The sequence below is a fragment of the Lissotriton vulgaris genome, chromosome 11, assembly GCF_964263255.1.
Source record: "Lissotriton vulgaris chromosome 11, aLisVul1.2, whole genome shotgun sequence".
In the NCBI taxonomy this organism is placed as follows: Eukaryota; Metazoa; Chordata; class Amphibia; order Caudata; family Salamandridae; genus Lissotriton; species Lissotriton vulgaris.
Window position 1 is genome coordinate 720,420,020 of NC_141699.1, and position 6,000 is coordinate 720,426,019.

At 44.4% G+C, this 6,000-nt stretch overlaps 1 pseudogene; it reads right to left on the bottom strand.

The window, feature by feature from the left end:
* Positions 1-715: 715 nt before the first annotated feature.
* LOC147683375 (serine/arginine-rich splicing factor 7 pseudogene) lies at positions 716-1,698 on the bottom strand (annotated as a pseudogene).
* Between the last annotated feature and the right edge of the window lie 4,302 nt (positions 1,699-6,000).

Below are 6,000 nucleotides of genomic sequence, written 5' to 3' on the forward strand. Positions count from 1 at the left end.
CAAACATGGGCATTGTCTTAATTTCCCCTCGTGTCAACAACCACAGCAGAAAATATAGATGAACTGCTACCAACAGCGAGCAATACACACCCATGTAAGTCTATATTTTTAACTAAATTATCCCTTAATCAATGCCTCGCCATGGAGATGACGCCACATAACAGTTAAAGAACCACAATAAATCACTGCCTACCATGCCCATAAACTGCTAAGGCACCATCCAAGACTTGCTCAGTCACAACCCAGAATCACCGCCACGGAAGTAATGTTCTAGCCCAAAAGCCAAATTGTTTGTGTCCAACCAAAATTTTAAAAAGGGGGGGGGGGGGGGGGGGGGGAAGAAAACAGGACTATGAATGCACCTTAGATGACCAAAGTAGGCGACGTGCCACAAGAACGAGCCGTTGCTAAAGACCAAATCACTGACAAAATTACGCCCAACTTTCAATGAAGACAGATCTCTCTTCATGGACACGTCAATTACAGTTAACAAAAAAAAAAAACTTATGTCCCGGTATGTCCATTGCTGCGACACGGGAACAATTTACGCATGCTCCCGGTCACAACCCTCCATGCCTGTTATCATCCAGCAGACCTAACTGGGTGAGAAATGAAATAATGTGGTATTAACATTTAACTAAAATCTGGCTGCCTTTCGTACAGCCTGTGATGTATTATCTGCAATTAGCTTATCTGGGGTAAACGAGGTCCAATCTTTTTATAATGTAAACAAAAACAACTTTATTCGAAACATTCGATTTAACACAACGCTACTCATTTCTTGGGTGGGAGTTACACTGCTGGAAGGGGTTTGGAAAGATATGATGGGCGAGGTGAATCACTTCCGTGGACTTGGCGATCTGGATTGTGATCGGCTCTTGGCAGGGGAGGCAGACCGGCCTCTACCCCTGGAAACAGATCTGCTTCTTCCCCGACCCCCAGACCGCGACCGAGATCTTGATCTCTTAGCCGAACCGGACCTGCGGGGGGACGATCTGGACCTGCGAGGAGATGGTGACCTGGTTCTCCTGCCACGGCTCCTGCTGCGTGAGCGGGAACGCCTTCTGCTGCCTCTGGATCGAGAATGGGAGCGAGACCTGGACCTGCTCCTCCTACGTCGGCCACTGAAACGGTGGCAATCATACGCATAATGACCCCTTTCGCCACAATCATAGCATCGGTCGGAAGGATCGAAGCCGCCTCTGGCTGGAGGTCGGTCATACCCAGACCGTCTGGGTCGGCCAGAGGACAGCTCCACTCGCACACGGGAGCCGCATATCTCCTTGTTTCCATCCAGGCCACGGACTGCATCTTCAGCATCTCGCGGGTCTTCAAACTCCACAAAGGCGAATCCAGGTGGATTCCGAGCAATCCAGACACTTCTCAGGGGACCATAGTAACGAAAGGCACGCTCTACCTCACCCTTGCCAGCACCAGCAGCCAGGTTACCCACAAACACTTTGCGTTCGCCATCCGGTTCACGCCCTCCTTGCCTGCTGGATGATCCAAATTCATCTCTGGAATAGCGCCCCCCAAAACGTGACATGTTGCACTCCTATAGAAACGTATTTACAAACTTTTTCCTCTACCTCTCACAACAGTCTCGTGATTTTTTGGTCAAACTGGATCCGATTTCTTACTTTGATCCCTTTCACGATCAATTAGGTGTTCTTTTTTACTCAGTCTGTTATTCTTTTTTAAATCTTCGGTCACCCCTTGCTCAGTCTCAAAGTCTCATGACCCTTCTTCCGCTTTAAATCTCAATGCCGGTTTGCTTTGTCTCACAGTTTCAGTTCACCGATCTCTTAAAGCCGCCAACTACTCTCCCAACACCGCTTCCTGTTGAGAACCCTCCCCGGTTCACTGCCCAGGAACCGCGGTTAATTTTCGAGTTAACGAAAGGCGGTAAACTAGGTGGCGCACTGGCGTCAAGGAAAATGCCTCTTCCCTCAACGGCTAAAGCGCTTTCCCGCTCTCTGCCTCGGACGTTGCTCGTTACCTCAGGGCTTGTGGCCTAGACTCCGCCCCTGCGCACCCTCAGTCCTGTTCAGCGGCAGGCTCGACTGCTCACCTAGGCCCTTGCCGGTCTTTCGCATGGGGGTCTGGGAAGATGGTGCGGCCGTGCGCGCGCTCAATCACCTGCTCCGACCGGTTTGTTCCAACACTCCTTCTCTGGACCCCGTCGGCGTCTACACCGTGTCTCTCGCTCGGCGCAGTCTCTCTTTCTCGAGGGTTGGGGCTCCGCGTGCTTCGGTTGCTCGTCTAGTCAGCCGTAGGCCTTAGCTCCGCCCTGGTCTCGTCGTCCACGCACCTGTGCGCGGCTGCTCTCCGCTCCGTGTCCTTCTGGGAGAGGTACGTTTTTCGTCCGTGCGCCGGTGTTCGGCGGACCTGGCCTCCCACACGGGCCTCTCTCCTCGTGGGTCTTCGAATGCGAACAAAGTGGGGCCCACGAGCTGAATGGAGGACGCGCGCCCAGCTTCTTCCTCACTGCACGGCGCCACTCCTCCTCATCATCCCGCCTTTTCCGCTTCCGCCTACAACGAAAGAGAAAGACTAGACCAGCGGTGCAGGGGATACGGGCGGAAGTGAAGGTGCGAACGAGACAATCCAATATGGCGAGCGAATTCTAACCCAGGGAACGTTTTCCTGCTGTGACACCAAGTTCTCGGAGGACTTCGTGGTTTTACGTAATAATTCACAGAAAATGTGGGGGAAATGTAAATACTACGGCACAGTCCACATGGATGGCTTTTCTGTTTGTCGAGGTCAGTCTGGATAGATTCACGACCTCAGCTTCTCACTTCGTCGTCGCTGTCCTAAGAGGGTGATCGCAACCAGAATGGAGACAAACATATTACTTGGAGGGTAACCTGCAGTTTTCCGAAGAGCGTGACTTAATGGAAGTCTGTAGAAGCATGTTAGGCACTTAAGTGGCCTGCAGTTATTGAAAAGTGGTTGAATACATACCAAATAAACCTCGGAGTAGGCTCAACATCCTGTGATTCTGGGCAAATCATTTAATCTCCAGTGTCTGAAAGTTTGCCTGCAGAGTATTGTTGAAATAATTGATTTGTAGAGTCCTATTAATCACCCATGAGGGTATCAAGTGCTGTTACAAAAACAGGATCCATTTTGTGCAAATTTGTGTTCGCATCATACATAACAGTGCAAACATGGTTTCTTCCATATTACAAAAATGCATGTTGTATGTGAAACAGTATTGAGTGTGTCCTCCCAAAAGATCTTATTCGGTACTTCCTAAGTTGTTTGGTCAATTCTTGTATGAAGTATGTTCTACCATGGGGGCAAGGTTTGGAAATGTCCGTAACACTTGAGGCTGTCGTCTTCTCACCTTCCTTGGGTTCATATGTCTGCACTGCAAAATTGTCAGCATTTATAAACGTTTTGCATAACACGAAATGCCATGTTTTGCTAAAAATATATATGGTGTCAACAACGTAACACAATGTAAAATTTACATTTTTTCTTGTATTATTTACACTTTAAAAAAATATATTTTTATTATAAGCAACATCAGCAAAGCAAAATTCTTCCAGTTGACATACATATCCATTAAAACCAGCAAAATTACAGTCCCAGTGTGGTATTCCATGACCTATGTCATTTGGAATTATCATATGTCATTTGGAACTACTCTATGTTTCTCAGAATGTTTTGCCTTGACTTCTACTGGATTGCTGTGGAGCTGAAGCTGTTAAGACCTATCTCCATACCTGTGGTTGTTAAGCTGTTCCTCTGGAATAAACCTTCTTGGAACCTACATCTGTGTATTTGGATTTACTACATAATTGCTGGCGACGATTGGGGATCCAGTTCTCAGAAGGAAACAGCGTTCACTTCTTTTTCTCCTGGATTGGTCATTTTTTTTTTTTATCCTTTTCAATCTCTAAAGAATCTACATCCTCAGTGTGAGATACCTGCTTATTTTGAAACGTGAGACAAGACTTTTACTTCAATTGTGCAGAAGACCTGTTTCATGAAAACGCGAGAAACGTGAACAAATGTAAGTTTTCTTTTTTCATTGACTTTACCAACTTTCGATTTGTTGCCTTTTCGACCGCACCTATCGAGCGGTGTGTTCCAGGCATCACAAACCCGAAAATACTTGTTGCACGTTTTCTCATTTTCCTACACGGGAGTGCGTTTCCCTGCTTGTTTATTTTTAAAGAGACTCACCTCGAGAACCTCGTAGTTCGTTTCTTTCACGAGGCGTTCTTCGAGTCTCCTCGCCCTGCCATTGTTATTGACGCGCAGTTGCATCCTGGGATACACGCGTCATTGCGCACGTCATTGCGCATGCGTGACGCTCTTGGCGGCCATATTGGTGAAGGGCTGAAGTAATTTCCTCGCGATTACCGGTAACATTTCAAAGTTACTCAAGACTCATTCCTGCTTCTTCTCACATTCTTAAGCGATCTTTAAGGAAATATACTCTGAATTACAATAGAATAAACAGCAAAGACTTCAGTCATTTTACAGAGAATAAACGACATTTTCAGCAAATCCTCATTTTACAGAGAAAAACGACATTTTCAGCAAATCCATTACTACGGTGATTTGCACACCAGTTATACTAATATTCTTATTTTTCAGGTTTCAGGATAATTCAATTACTTATATTGTTTATTTTCATCTGTATTTACAAATGTCTAATATTTCTGCTCCTCCTCATTTTCTTCAAGTTGCAGGTGATCCTTCAATAGAATGGGATCTTTGGTATCCCATGTTCATTGCATATGTAGAAGTATTAGAAAAAGATGGTTGTTCTGCTAAAAGAAAACTCGCTCTCTTGAGACATTGTCTAGGGGGTGCTGGAATTAAAGAATTCGACAACTTACCACCCTTAGATGATGCTGGTGATATGGATGTGTTTGATAAAGCTGCCAAACAAATGAAAATTCGATTCGGCAGAAGAATAAACACCGTAATGGAAAGGTTCAAATTCTATTCTCGAGAGCAGAAACCTGATGAAACAATTGAAGATTACGTGGCAGCATTACGTTCACTTGCTTGCACCTGTGCATTCGAAACTATATCTTACGAACAAGTCCTTAGGGATCAAATAATGATGAAGACTAAGAGCAAAAAGATCCAAGAGAGACTTTGGTTAGGGACTGAAACCACATTATCTGCAGTAGTGAACATAGCTAAAGGCATAGAACATTCAGAAATATTCGTATCCGAAATAAGAGGGAGAAATCAGAAAACAAATATTCCTGATGTTGAAGTAGCCATTGTCAAAAATCAGCCGATTTCAGGTTTTTCTGGTAACAAAACTAATTTTAAAAAAGAATTTGTTAAAAATTCCTATGACAATAGAAATTTTGTCAAAAAGAATACTATTCTCTGCTACAGATGTGGAAGTTCCACTCATGTGGGTAATTACAAAGGCTGTCCTGCCTGGGATAAAATTTGTGTAAAGTGTAAGAAAAAAGGGCACTTTGGTAATGTATGCAGATCAGGTCAGAGAATTAACTACATATCTCCTGAAGAAGAGGAGGTTCTTAACAGTTTGAACTGTATACTTTCTGTCGATGAATGTGTTCAGCAAAAATTCCCCTCTTGTACTATTATTATGGATGGTAAACCTGTAGAGATTTTTACTGATTCTTGTGCTTGGTACACCATTATCGGCAAAAATATTTTTGAACAATTGTGGAGTCATAGAGAATTATTAAGTCCAGACATTTACCCTGGTGGTTACACGGGACAAAGAATCTCCTTAGAAGGTTTTTTCTGGGCTAAGCTATACTTTAAGAATTGGGATATGATGGGAAAAGTCTATGTATCCACTAAAGGTGTATCCATTCTTGGTTGGCCTCATCAACGTTGTCTAGGAATCAAATTAGATCCCAATGCTAATCCTCCAGTCTATGTTGATGAACCTCGTTTTCAAAAGTCTATTACTGATTCCATGGTGAACTTAACAGTAGATGTATCCAACAGTAGTTTCACTAAATTAGTACTTGAGAAATTTCC